A 15656-nucleotide genomic window follows, 5' to 3' on the forward strand; every position below is an offset into this window, starting at 1 on the left:
GAAGCGCAGGTCGGTCTTGAAGTCCTGGGCGATCTCCCTCACCAGGCGCTGGAAGGGCAGGGGTAGGCAACCTTATGCACAGGTGCCAACATTGGCACAGGGTGGTCACTGGCACAAGTGTGAGAGAGATGATTTTTCTTTTACATTTAAATGTATATAAAAAGGTTTAAAGTTAAATTAAGTCTACTCACATGTCTGTATGCAAATTACATCCTGCACATAATTCTACATTCATTTAAACTCCCATTCATTGAACTCTGACTGGGGAGACAGTGGCACTCGATCTGTAGAGTCCTACATTACTATCTTCTACGATCAAGGGTTAGGGTACTGTAGCATGCCGTTTTTCATCATTTTTGAGGACAATCATTCCGACACCATGGACTATAGCCCATGGTCTGGAAGTGATTTTGTCTTTTTTCAAATCCTCGTTTTTCATCGTTTTTGACCATGGATTATAGCCGGGTTAGGGTTAGGTTCCATGGGCTAATAAAGTGAAAATTCGGGGGTTCTTGACAAGACAAGGTTTGGGAACCACTGTTGTAGAGGGTCTATAGAATAGATAGATGTTGATAGTATTAAGTTAGTGACTTTGACAGTGTACAAATGGAACCGGTTTTCAGCAGGTCAAATGAGGTACAGAAAACCGTATGACTCCCAGGCTGATCTCACTGGGGGAAAACTATATGAGATTATTTGTTTAAGAACTAACAATACGGCCCAGGCGGTGGCGTAACCGTCTGGGCACCCGACTGGTAATCCAGTCGCAGTGTGCCGCGGGTTTGACTCCCGAGCCAGACACGGCCTTTACTGCATGTCATCCCCCATCTCTCTCCCGTTTCCTGTCAGCCTACTGTCTGTCCCTTCAAAAAACCAATAAAAGGCGTAAACCACAAAAAAAAATCTTAAAAAAATAATAATAATAATAATACATTGAAAAATATATTCTGGATGTAACACTTACAAGCCGAAATAGCGCAGTTGGTAGAGCATTAGACTGAATATCTAAAGGTTCAATCCAGGCTTTCGGCAGTTGAAATGAGGTACAGAAAATCCTATGACTCTTAGGCTGATCTCACTGGGTGAAAAACTAGATGAACAAGACCGATTCACAGAAGAACAAAACAAACAAAAAAACAGTGTGAATTGTCTGGGGCCAGTGGCTCAGTGTGTTAGAACGCTGCTACATGTTTGGGAGATGGTGAGTTCAAACCCCACTCAAGTCTTTACTTTCAAGTCCAATTTCAGAAGAATAAAATAAACAAAAAAGCAGTGTGAATTGTCTGGAGCCAGTGGCTCAGTGTGTTAGAACGCTGCCACATGATCGAGAGATGGTGGGTTCAAACCCCACTCAAGTTCAAACAAAACAATAAAGTGGACAATCCCACCCCATTCTTTACTGTGACACTTTGCATTCCACACTAACATCAAGTAGCACAGAAAAGCTGTGTTGTAGTAACCAGCAGTTAGCTCAGTGTGATGAGTGGCTGTGCCACAGGTCCAGGGTTCAAATCCCACATTAGTCATGTGGCTCTGTGACACTTTGCTTTGCACACTGACTTTCAGAAGGACAACTTTAAAGCAGCACAGAAATTCCCCATGATTGTGTGCCTCAGTGGCCGGTTCAAACCCGGTTCAAATCACAGACAGTGGATAATTGATATCCATAGATCACCGACACTGTCCATATCCATATCCTAGTAGAAGTCTGCCGGTTCAAACCCAACATAGGATGGTCCTGGTTCAAATCACCATCACCTAGAGTAGGTATGACTGTGTGCCGTTAAGTGGCCCGGTGGATAAATCAGATAATATCCATAGAATACTTAGTGGGATGACAGGAGGAGAGTAGGCGAGGGGTGGTCAAGCAGGAGGAGAGTAGGTGAGGGGACCCCAGGCACGAGGAGAGTAGGCGAGGTGGCCCCAGGCAGGAGGAGAGTAGGCGAGGGGGGGTCAGGCAGGAGGAGAGTAGGCGAGGGGGCCCCAGGCAGGAGGAGAGTAGGCGAGGGTGCCCCAAGCAGGAGGAGAGTAGGAGAGGGGGGGTCAGGCAGGAGGAGAGTAGGCGAGGGGGCCCCAGGCAGGAGGAGAGTAGGCGAGAGGGCCCCAGGCAGGAGGAGAGTAAAAAATCACTTTCACCTAGAGAATGTTTTGTTGTTTCTGAGTTATTTAACTTAAACTCCCAATGCATTCTCTATGGCAATAGCACAAACTTTGGCATGCTACTTGTCCTACATACTTAAACCTACCAACCCCATTCTAGCCTATGTCGTATCTGATGGAACCACATTTCAATGATTTAATTGATATAGCCTAATAATGTTAAACTAGACTGACCAACAGGGACGTGTTTGGATAGACGCATGGGCACCATTCACAGCTTGCACCCTATATGGAAAATAGGTTCATCTTACGGTGGACATTTTTGCCTGAAAAGGAATCTTTGAAAGGTGTCATTAGTTTTAGAAATATAGTGTTTTGAAGTTTCTGAGTTATTTAACGTAAACGCCCAATGCATTCTCTATGGCAATAGCACAAACTTTGGCATGCTACTAGTCCTACATACTTAAACCTACCAACCCCATTCTAGCCTACTTAGGTTCATCTTACGGTGGACATGTTTGCCTGAAAAGGAATCTTTGAAAGGTGTCATAGTTTTAGAAATATAGTGCTTTCAAATTTGAGACATGTTTGGCATGCTACTAGTCCTACATACTTAAACCTACCAAAAAAAAAAAAAATATGAAAAAAAATGAAAAAAAATGAAAACTTAAAAATAAAAAACTTTTTTTTTTTTTTTTTACTTAAAAAGAAAAAACTTCAATTTTTTTTATTTCTTTTTCTTTTTTTTTTACATTTAAAGAAAAACTTTTAAAAACACTTCTACAACTTCCACATACTTTATTCTGCTTAAACTATAGTTTTTACAAATTTTCATATATTTTTTTAACTTTTACTTCAGCTTTAATGCATTTTCTACTTTTGTTTACAATATGCTACAGTCCCGAAATTTTGATTATGGATTTAGACCACCAATGGTAACACCATTACTCCGGTCCCCGAGTTTCAAACTTGACACGGCAATAACTTTATACAAAGCATTTTACGCGAGCCCACGCAGTTTCTACAGGAACTGCTTCCTAGTTTAACTTAAACGCCCAATGCATTCTCTATGGCAATAGCACAAAAGTTGGCATGCTACTAGTCATACATACTTACACCTAGCAACCCCATTCTAGCCTACTTAGGTTCATCTTACGGTGGACATGTTTGCCTGAAAAGGAATCTTTGAAATGTTTCATAGTTTTAGAAATATAGTGCTTTCAAATTTGAGACATTTAACATGGGGCTCAATGGCAGCTCTATAGGCACGTCAAAAGTCACTTTCACCTAGAAACTCCATTCACACTTTTTATTATTCAGCTTACTGTGGAGACACATGCTGGAACTTTTTTTTATTTTTATGTTTTGTAGTTTATGAGTTATTTAACTTAAACGCCCAATGCATTCTCTATGGCAATAGCACAAAATTTGGCATGCTACTAGTCCTACATACTTACACCTAGCAACCCCATTCTAGCCTACTTAGGTTCATCTTACGGTGGACATGTTTGCCTGAAAAGGAATCTTTGAAATGTTTCATAGTTTTAGAAATATAGTGCTTTCAAATTTGAGACATTTAACATGGGGCTCAATGGCAGCTCTATAGGCACGTCAAAAGTCACTTTCACCTAGAAACTCCATTCACACTTATTATTATTCAGCTTACTGTGGAGACACATGCTGGAACTTTTTTTATTTTTAGGTTTTGTAGTTTATGAGTTATTTAACTTAAACGCCCAATGCATTCTCTATGGCAATAGCACAAAATTTGGCATGCTACTAGTCCTACATACTTACACCTAGCAACCCCATTCTAGCCTACTTAGGTTCATCTTACGGTGGACATGTTTGCCTGAAAAGGAATCTTTGAAATGTTTCATAGTTTTAGAAATATAGTGCTTTCAAATTTGAGACATTTAACATGGGGCTCAATGGCAGCTCTATAGGCACGTCAAAAGTCACTTTCAGGCCCAGGCCGTAGCGTAACGGTCTGGGCACCCGACTGGTAATCCAGTCGCAGTGTGCCGCGGGTTCGACTCCCGGACCCGACACGGCCTTTACTGCATGTCATCCCCCCATCTCTCTCCCGTTTCCTGTCAGCCTACTGTCTGTCCCTTCAAAAATCAATAAAAGGCGTAAGCCGCAAAAAAATATCTTAAAAAAAAAAAAAAAAAAGTCACTTTCACCTAGAAACTCCATTCACACTTATTATTATTCAGCTTACTGTGGAGACACATGCTGGAACTTTTTTTTATTTTTAGGTTTTGTAGTTTATGAGTTATTTAACTTAAACGCCCAATGCATTCTCTATGGCAATAGCACAAAATTTGGCATGCTACTAGTCCTACATACTTACACCTAGCAACCCCATTCTAGCCTACTTAGGTTCATCTTACGGTGGACATGTTTGCCTGAAAAGGAATCTTTGAAATGTTTCATAGTTTTAGAAATATAGTGCTTTCAAATTTGAGACATTTAACATGGGGCTCAATGGCAGCTCTATAGGCACGTCAAAAGTCACTTTCACCTAGAAACTCCATTCACACTTTTTATTATTCAGCTTACTGTGGAGACACATGCTGGAACTTTTTTTTATTTTTATGTTTTGTAGTTTATGAGTTATTTAACTTAAACGCCCAATGCATTCTCTATGGCAATAGCACAAAATGTGGCATGCTACTAGTCCTACATACTTACACCTAGCAACCCCATTCTAGCCTACTTAGGTTCATCTTACGGTGGACATGTTTGCCTGAAAAGGAATCTTTGAAATGTTTCATAGTTTTAGAAATATAGTGCTTTCAAATTTGAGACATTTAACATGGGGCTCAATGGCAGCTCTATAGGCACGTCAAAAGTCACTTTCACCTAGAAACTCCATTCACACTTTTTATTATTCAGCTTACTGTGGAGACACACACTGGAACTTTTTTTTATTTTTATGTTTTGTAGTTTATGAGTTATTTAACTTAAACGCCCAATGCATTCTCTATGGCAATAGCACAAAATGTGGCATGCTACTAGTCCTACATACTTACACCTAGCAACCCCATTCTAGCCTACTTAGGTTCATCTTACGGTGGACATGTTTGCCTGAAAAGGAATCTTTGAAATGTTTCATAGTTTTAGAAATATAGTGCTTTCAAATTTGAGACATTTAACATGGGGCTCAATGGCAGCTCTATAGGCACGTCAAAAGTCACTTTCACCTAGAAACTCCATTCACACTTTTTATTATTCAGCTTACTGTGGAGACACACACTGGAACTTTTTTTTATTTTTAGGTTTTGTAGTTTATGAGTTATTTAACTTAAACGCCCAATGCATTCTCTATGGCAATAGCACAAAATGTGGCATGCTACTAGTCCTACATACTTACACCTAGCAACCCCATTCTAGCCTACTTAGGTTCATCTTATGGTGGACATGTTTGCCTGAAAAGGAATCTTTGAAATGTTTCATAGTTTTAGAAATATAGTGCTTTCAAATTTGAGACATTTAACATGGGGCTCAATGGCAGCTCTATAGGCACGTCAAAAGTCACTTTCACCTAGAAACTCCATTCACACTTTTTATTATTCAGCTTACTGTGGAGACACATGCTGGAACTTTTTTTTATTTTTATGTTTTGTAGTTTATGAGTTATTTAACTTAAACGCCCAATGCATTCTCTATGGCAATAGCACAAAATTTGGCATGCTACTAGTCCTACATACTTACACCTAGCAACCCCATTCTAGCCTACTTAGGTTCATCTTATGGTGGACATGTTTGCCTGAAAAGGAATCTTTGAAATGTTTCATAGTTTTAGAAATATAGTGCTTTCAAATTTGAGACATTTAACATGGGGCTCAATGGCAGCTCTATAGGCACGTCAAAAGTCACTTTCACCTAGAAACTCCATTCACACTTTTTATTATTCAGCTTACTGTGGAGACACATGCTGGAACTTTTTTTTATTTTTATGTTTTGTAGTTTATGAGTTATTTAACTTAAACGCCCAATGCATTCTCTATGGCAATAGCACAAAATGTGGCATGCTACTAGTCCTACATACTTACACCTAGCAACCCCATTCTAGCCTACTTAGGTTCATCTTACGGTGGACATGTTTGCCTGAAAAGGAATCTTTGAAATGTTTCATAGTTTTAGAAATATAGTGCTTTCAAATTTGAGACATTTAACATGGGGCTCAATGGCAGCTCTATAGGCACGTCAAAAGTCACTTTCACCTAGAAACTCCATTCACACTTTTTATTATTCAGCTTACTGTGGAGACACATGCTGGAACTTTTTTTTATTTTTATGTTTTGTAGTTTATGAGTTATTTAACTTAAACGCCCAATGCATTCTCTATGGCAATAGCACAAAATTTGGCATGCTACTAGTCCTACATACTTACACCTAGCAACCCCATTCTAGCCTACTTAGGTTCATCTTACGGTGGACATGTTTGCCTGAAAAGGAATCTTTGAAATGTTTCATAGTTTTAGAAATATAGTGCTTTCAAATTTGAGACATTTAACATGGGGCTCAATGGCAGCTCTATAGGCACGTCAAAAGTCACTTTCAGGCCCAGGCCGTAGCGTAACGGTCTGGGCACCCGACTGGTAATCCAGTCGCAGTGTGCCGCGGGTTCGACTCCCGGACCCGACACGGCCTTTACTGCATGTCATCCCCCCATCTCTCTCCCGTTTCCTGTCAGCCTACTGTCTGTCCCTTCAAAAATCAATAAAAGGCGTAAGCCGCAAAAAAATATCTTAAAAAAAAAAAAAAAAAAGTCACTTTCACCTAGAAACTCCATTCACACTTATTATTATTCAGCTTACTGTGGAGACACATGCTGGAACTTTTTTTTATTTTTAGGTTTTGTAGTTTATGAGTTATTTAACTTAAACGCCCAATGCATTCTCTATGGCAATAGCACAAAATTTGGCATGCTACTAGTCCTACATACTTACACCTAGCAACCCCATTCTAGCCTACTTAGGTTCATCTTACGGTGGACATGTTTGCCTGAAAAGGAATCTTTGAAATGTTTCATAGTTTTAGAAATATAGTGCTTTCAAATTTGAGACATTTAACATGGGGCTCAATGGCAGCTCTATAGGCACGTCAAAAGTCACTTTCACCTAGAAACTCCATTCACACTTTTTATTATTCAGCTTACTGTGGAGACACATGCTGGAACTTTTTTTTATTTTTATGTTTTGTAGTTTATGAGTTATTTAACTTAAACGCCCAATGCATTCTCTATGGCAATAGCACAAAATGTGGCATGCTACTAGTCCTACATACTTACACCTAGCAACCCCATTCTAGCCTACTTAGGTTCATCTTACGGTGGACATGTTTGCCTGAAAAGGAATCTTTGAAATGTTTCATAGTTTTAGAAATATAGTGCTTTCAAATTTGAGACATTTAACATGGGGCTCAATGGCAGCTCTATAGGCACGTCAAAAGTCACTTTCACCTAGAAACTCCATTCACACTTTTTATTATTCAGCTTACTGTGGAGACACACACTGGAACTTTTTTTTATTTTTATGTTTTGTAGTTTATGAGTTATTTAACTTAAACGCCCAATGCATTCTCTATGGCAATAGCACAAAATGTGGCATGCTACTAGTCCTACATACTTACACCTAGCAACCCCATTCTAGCCTACTTAGGTTCATCTTATGGTGGACATGTTTGCCTGAAAAGGAATCTTTGAAATGTTTCATAGTTTTAGAAATATAGTGCTTTCAAATTTGAGACATTTAACATGGGGCTCAATGGCAGCTCTATAGGCACGTCAAAAGTCACTTTCACCTAGAAACTCCATTCACACTTTTTATTATTCAGCTTACTGTGGAGACACATGCTGGAACTTTTTTTTATTTTTATGTTTTGTAGTTTATGAGTTATTTAACTTAAACGCCCAATGCATTCTCTATGGCAATAGCACAAAATGTGGCATGCTACTAGTCCTACATACTTACACCTAGCAACCCCATTCTAGCCTACTTAGGTTCATCTTACGGTGGACATGTTTGCCTGAAAAGGAATCTTTGAAATGTTTCATAGTTTTAGAAATATAGTGCTTTCAAATTTGAGACATTTAACATGGGGCTCAATGGCAGCTCTATAGGCACGTCAAAAGTCACTTTCACCTAGAAACTCCATTCACACTTTTTATTATTCAGCTTACTGTGGAGACACATGCTGGAACTTTTTTTTATTTTTATGTTTTGTAGTTTATGAGTTATTTAACTTAAACGCCCAATGCATTCTCTATGGCAATAGCACAAAATTTGGCATGCTACTAGTCCTACATACTTACACCTAGCAACCCCATTCTAGCCTACTTAGGTTCATCTTACGGTGGACATGTTTGCCTGAAAAGGAATCTTTGAAATGTTTCATAGTTTTAGAAATATAGTGCTTTCAAATTTGAGACATTTAACATGGGGCTCAATGGCAGCTCTATAGGCACGTCAAAAGTCACTTTCACCTAGAAACTCCATTCACACTTTTTATTATTCAGCTTACTGTGGAGACACATGCTGGAACTTTTTTTTATTTTTATGTTTTGTAGTTTATGAGTTATTTAACTTAAACGCCCAATGCATTCTCTATGGCAATAGCACAAAATTTGGCATGCTACTAGTCCTACATACTTACACCTAGCAACCCCATTCTAGCCTACTTAGGTTCATCTTACGGTGGACATGTTTGCCTGAAAAGGAATCTTTGAAATGTTTCATAGTTTTAGAAATATAGTGCTTTCAAATTTGAGACATTTAACATGGGGCTCAATGGCAGCTCTATAGGCATGTCAAAAGTCACTTTCACCTAGAAACTCCATTCACACTTTTTATTATTCAGCTTACTGTGGAGACACATGCTGGAACTTTTTTTTATTTTTATGTTTTGTAGTTTATGAGTTATTTAACTTAAACGCCCAATGCATTCTCTATGGCAATAGCACAAAATGTGGCATGCTACTAGTCCTACATACTTACACCTAGCAACCCCATTCTAGCCTACTTAGGTTCATCTTACGGTGGACATGTTTGCCTGAAAAGGAATCTTTGAAATGTTTCATAGTTTTAGAAATATAGTGCTTTCAAATTTGAGACATTTAACATGGGGCTCAATGGCAGCTCTATAGGCACGTCAAAAGTCACTTTCACCTAGAAACTCCATTCACACTTTTTATTATTCAGCTTACTGTGGAGACACATGCTGGAACTTTTTTTTATTTTTATGTTTTGTAGTTTATGAGTTATTTAACTTAAACGCCCAATGCATTCTCTATGGCAATAGCACAAAATGTGGCATGCTACTAGTCCTACATACTTACACCTAGCAACCCCATTCTAGCCTACTTAGGTTCATCTTATGGTGGACATGTTTGCCTGAAAAGGAATCTTTGAAATGTTTCATAGTTTTAGAAATATAGTGTTTTCAAATTTGAGACATTTAACATGGGGCTCAATGGCAGCTCTATAGGCACGTCAAAAGTCACTTTCACCTAGAAACTCCATTCACACTTTTTATTATTCAGCTTACTGTGGAGACACATGCTGGAACTTTTTTTTATTTTTATGTTTTGTAGTTTATGAGTTATTTAACTTAAACGCCCAATGCATTCTCTATGGCAATAGCACAACATTTGGCATGCTACTAGTCCTACATACTTACACCTAGCAACCCCATTCTAGCCTACTTAGGTTCATCTTATGGTGGACATGTTTGCCTGAAAAGGAATCTTTTAAATGTTTCATAGTTTTAGAAATATAGTGCTTTCAAATTTGAGACATTTAACATGGGGCTCAATGGCAGCTCTATAGGCACGTCAAAAGTCACTTTCACCTAGAAACTCCATTCACACTTATTATTATTCAGCTTACTGTGGAGACACATGCTGGAACTTTTTTTTATTTTTATGTTTTGTAGTTTATGAGTTATTTAACTTAAACGCCCAATGCATTCTCTATGGCAATAGCACAAAATGTGGCATGCAACTAGTCCTACATACTTACACCTAGCAACCCCATTCTAGCCTACTTAGGTTCATCTTACGGTGGACATGTTTGCCTGAAAAGGAATCTTTGAAATGTTTCATAGTTTTAGAAATATAGTGCTTTCAAATTTGAGACATTTAACATGGGGCTCAATGGCAGCTCTATAGGCACGTCAAAAGTCACTTTCACCTAGAAACTCCATTCACACTTTTTATTTTTCAGCTTACTGTGGAGACACATGCTGGAACTTTTTTTTATTTTTATGTTTTGTAGTTTATGAGTTATTTAACTTAAACGCCCAATGCATTCTCTATGGCAATAGCACAAAATTTGGCATGCTACTAGTCCTACATACTTACACCTAGCAACCCCATTCTAGCCTACTTAGGTTCATCTTACGGTGGACATGTTTGCCTGAAAAGGAATCTTTGAAATGTTTCATAGTTTTAGAAATATAGTGCTTTCAAATTTGAGACATTTAACATGGGGCTCAATGGCAGCTCTATAGGCACGTCAAAAGTCACTTTCACCTAGAAACTCCATTCACACTTATTATTATTCAGCTTACTGTGGAGACACATGCTGGAACTTTTTTTTATTTTTAGGTTTTGTAGTTTATGAGTTATTTAACTTAAACGCCCAATGCATTCTCTATGGCAATAGCACAAAATTTGGCATCCTACTAGTCCTACATACTTACACCTAGCAACCCCATTCTAGCCTACTTAGGTTCATCTTACGGTGGACATGTTTGCCTGAAAAGGAATCTTTGAAATGTTTCATAGTTTTAGAAATATAGTGCTTTCAAATTTGAGACATTTAACATGGGGCTCAATGGCAGCTCTATAGGCACGTCAAAAGTCACTTTCACCTTGAAACTCCATTCACACTTTTTATTATTCAGCTTACTGTGGAGACACATGCTGGAACTTTTTTTTATTTTTAGGTTTTGTAGTTTATGAGTTATTTAACTTAAACGCCCAATGCATTCTCTATGGCAATAGCACAAAATTTGGCATGCTACTAGTCCTACATACTTACACCTAGCAACCCCATTCTAGCCTACTTAGGTTCATCTTATGGTGGACATGTTTGCCTGAAAAGGAATCTTTGAAATGTTTCATAGTTTTAGAAATATAGTGCTTTCAAATTTGAGACATTTAACATGGGGCTCAATGGCAGCTCTATAGGCACGTCAAAAGTCACTTTCACCTAGAAACTCCATTCACACTTATTATTATTCAGCTTACTGTGGAGACACATGCTGGAACTTTTTTTTATTTTTAGGTTTTGTAGTTTATGAGTTATTTAACTTAAACGCCCAATGCATTCTCTATGGCAATAGCACAAAATTTGGCATCCTACTAGTCCTACATACTTACACCTAGCAACCCCATTCTAGCCTACTTAGGTTCATCTTACGGTGGACATGTTTGCCTGAAAAGGAATCTTTGAAATGTTTCATAGTTTTAGAAATTTAAATTTAATTATTTTTTTCAAATCCTCAAAAATGTAGAAAAACGGCTGCTATAGTATGCCGTACGATATGGGCTATAACCCATGGTCCAAAATGAAGAAAAACAAGGATAAAAAAAAATTCAAAATTCAAAAAACGATGGGCTATAACCCATCGTTTTTTAAATTTAATATTTTTTTTCAAATCCTCAAAAATGATGAAAAACTGCGTGCTATAGTATGCCGTACGATACGGTCCAAATTTAATTTGCCTGGCCCCTCCCCTTCCTACTCTCCCCCTGCCTGGCCCCTCCCCACTCTCTCCCTGCCTGGCCCCTCCCCTTCCTACTCTCTCCCTGCCTGTCCCCTCCCCTTCCTACTCTCCCCCTGCCCATCCTACTCTCTCCCTGCCTGGCCCCTACCCTTCCTACTCTCTCCCTGCCTGGCCCCTACCCTTCCTACTCTCTCCCTGTCTGGCCCCTCCCCTTCCTACTCTCTCCCTGTCTGGCCCCTCCCCTTCGTATTCTCTCCCTGGCCCCTCCCCATCCTACTCTCCCACTGCCTATCCTACTCTCCCCCTGCCTGGCCCCTCCCCTTCCTACTATCCCCCTGCTTGGCCCCTCCCCTTCCTACTGTACCCCTGCTTGGCCCCTCCCCTTCCTACTCTCCCCCTGCCTGGCCCCTCCCCTTCCTACTCTACCCCTGCCTGGCCCCTCCCCTTTCCTACTGACTGAACTCAGCCTACTGTCCTCCTACCTGACCCCTACTCTCCTCCTACCTGACCCCCCACCTACATACCTGACCCCACCACTCTGACACCCAATGACCTTCCCCCCTACACTCCCCCTGACTGAACTCCGCCTACTCTCCTACCTGACCACCTTACTCTCCTACTACCTGACCCCACTAATCTCCTCCTACCTGCCCAGTATACTCTCCTCCTACCTGAACCCCACGCCTTGTACTAGGTATTCTATGGATATCATCTGATTTATCCACTGGGCCACTCCTACTCTAGGTGTCAGTGATTTGAACCATCACCGGCTACTAGGAGTATGTCTGGTTTGAACCGGCACACTTCTACTAGGTATACTACGGATATCATTTGACTTATCCCCTGGGCCACTGAGGCACACAATCATGGTGAATTTCTGGGCGGCTTTAAAGTTGTCCTTCTGGAAATCAGTGTGCAAAGCAAAGTGTCACAGTTATGACTAATGTGGGATTTGAACACTGGACCTGTGGATCCCAAGGACAGCCTCTCATCAGACTGTGCTAACAGCTGGATACTACTACACAGCTTTTTTGTTTGTTTTCTTCTTCTGAAATCGGTCTTGAAACTAAAGACATGAGTCGGGTTCGAACCGGCACACTTCTACTAGGTATACTACGGATATCATTTGACTTATCCCCTGGGCCACTGAGGCACACAATCATGGTGAATTTCTGGGCTGCTTTAAAGTTGTCCTTCTGGAAATCAGTGTGCAAAGCAAAGTGTCACAGTTATGACTAATGTGGGATTTGAACACTGGACCTGTGGATCCCAAGGACAGCCTCTCATCAGACTGTGCTAACAGCTGGATACTACTACACAGCTTTTTTGTTTGTTTTCTTCTTCTGAAATCGGTCTTGAAACTAAAGACATGAGTCGGGTTCGAACCGGCACACTTCTACTAGGTATACTACGGATATCATTTGACTTATCCCCTGGGCCACTGAGGCACACAATCATGGTGAATTTCTGGGCTGCTTTAAAGTTGTCCTTCTGGAAATCAGTGTGCAAAGCAAAGTGTCACAGTTATGACTAATGTGGGATTTGAACCCTGGACCTGTGGCTCCCAAGGACAGCCTCTCATCAGTCTGAGCTAACTGCTGGATACTACTACACAGCTTTTTTGTTTGTTTTCTTCTTCTGAAATCGGTCTTGAAGGTAAAGATATGAGTTGGGTTAGAACCAGCACACTTCTACTAGGTATACTACGGATATCATTTGACTTATCCGCTGGGCTACTGAGGCACACAATCATGGTGAATTTCTGGGCTGCTTTAAAGTTGTCCTTCTAGAAATCAGTGTGCAAAGCAAAGTGTCACAGTTAAGACTAATGTGGGAATTGAACCATTTACCTGTGGCTCCCAAGGTCAGCCTCTCATCAGACTGAGCTAACTGCTGGATACTACTACAAAGCTTTTTTGTTTGTTTTCTTCTTCTGAAATCGCTCTTGAAATTAAAAGAGTCGGGTTTGAACCGGCACACTTCTACTAGGTATACTACGGATATCATTTGACTTATCCGCTGGGCCACTGAGGCACACAATCATGGTGAATTTCTGGGCTGCTTTAAAGTTGTCCTTCTAGAAATCAGTGTGCAAAGTGTCACAGTTATGACTAATGTGGGATTTGAACCCTGGACCTGTGGCTCCCAAGGACGGCCTCTCATCAGACTGAGCTAACTGCTGGATACTAGCAGTTTAAACCTGCACACTTCTACTAGGTATACTACGGATATCATTTGACTTATCCGCTGGGCCACTGAGGCACACAATCAAGGTGAATTTCTGGGCTGCACACTGAGCCACTGGTTCCAGACAATTCACACTGCTTTTTTGTTTGTTTTCTTCTTCTGAAATCGGTCTTGAAAATAAAAGTATGAGTCAGGTTTGAACCCACCATCTCCCGATCATGTGGCAGCGTTCTAACACACTGAGCCACTGGTTACACTGCTTTTTTGTTTGTTTGCTTGTAAGTGACACATCCAGAATGTATTTTTCAATGTATTGTTAGTTCTTAAACATAAACTCATACAGTTCATGCCCCAGTGAGATCAGTTTGAGAGTCATACGGTTGTCTGTACCTCATTTCAACTGCCGAATCTCAGGTTTGAACCAGGAACCTTCAGATGTACAGTCTAACGCTCTCCCAACTGAGCTATTACGGCTTGCAAGTATCACATCCAGTATTTATTTTTTACATTGACTGTTACTTGTTACTTCTTAAACAAAACAACTCATAAAGTTTTTCACCCAGTGAGATCAGCCTAAGAGTCATAGGATTTTCTGTACCTCATTTCAACTGCCGAAAGCCTGGATTGAACCAGGGACCTTTAGAGCTTCCATCTAATGCTCTACCAACTGCGCTAATTCGGCTTGTAAGTGTCACATCCAGAATATATATATTTCAATTGATTGTTAGTTCTTAAACAAATAAACTCATACAGTTTTCCCCCAGTGAGATCAGCCTGGGAGTCATATGGTTTTCTGTACCTCATTTGACCTGCTGAAAACCGGTTCCATTTGTACACTGTCAAAGTAACTAACTTAATACTATCAACATCTATCTATTCTATAGTCCCTCTAAAACAGTGGTTCCTAAACCTTTTCTTGTCAAGGACCCCCACATTTACACTTTATTAACCCGTGGAACCTGAACCTAACCCTAACCCTAACCCTAACCCTAACCCGAACCCCATAAGAGAAGATTGTTACGGATCTAGCAGTGATCTAGAATGATCAATTATATTCATAAAACGTCCAAAACTGTGAAAATTAAGAAAATGAAGTTGAAGAATCACTATAAATCTAAAACAGGTCAGAGTATTTGATCCAGTTGTAAACAAGGAAGTGGTCCGGGTTTGATTGGAGGAGACAATGTAATGAGCCCTAGGATTGGCTGAAGGCGGACCGATCTGATTGGCCAAGGAATCTGTCAATCAGAATGATTGGCAGGTCAAAAACCAGCACCTTCCTACTGAGTGTGTTGGGTTTGAACTAGCACAATTCTACAAGGAACTCTACAGATATCTTGTGATTTATCCACTGGGCCACTTAGCTTTGAGGATTTGAAAAAAATGAAAAAATGAAAAAAACGATGGGTTATAGCCCATCGTTTTTTGAATTTTTGAAAAAAAGAATATCCTCGTTTTTCATCATTTTTGACCATGGGCTTTAGCCCATATCGTACGGCATAATATAGCACGCCGTTTTTCATCACTTTTGAGGATTTTAAAAAAAATGAAAAAAACGATGGGTTATAGCCCATCGTTTTTTGAAAAAAATAATATATATATCCTCGTTTTTCATCATTTTGGACCAT

General features: G+C 39.9%; 1 protein-coding gene across 1 annotated transcript in view; it reads right to left on the reverse strand.

The window, feature by feature from the left end:
* Window positions 1-15656, reverse strand: part of LOC310868729 (protein NLRC3-like) — a gene marked incomplete at both ends in the record, with an annotated part of 171643 nt that overhangs the window by 55898 nt on the left and 100089 nt on the right. The gene's annotated exons all lie outside the window — the stretch shown is intronic.

This window comes from Protomyctophum parallelum (assembly GCF_964188405.1).
Source record: "Protomyctophum parallelum genome assembly, chromosome: 13".
Classification (NCBI taxonomy): Eukaryota; Metazoa; Chordata; class Actinopteri; order Myctophiformes; family Myctophidae; genus Protomyctophum; species Protomyctophum parallelum.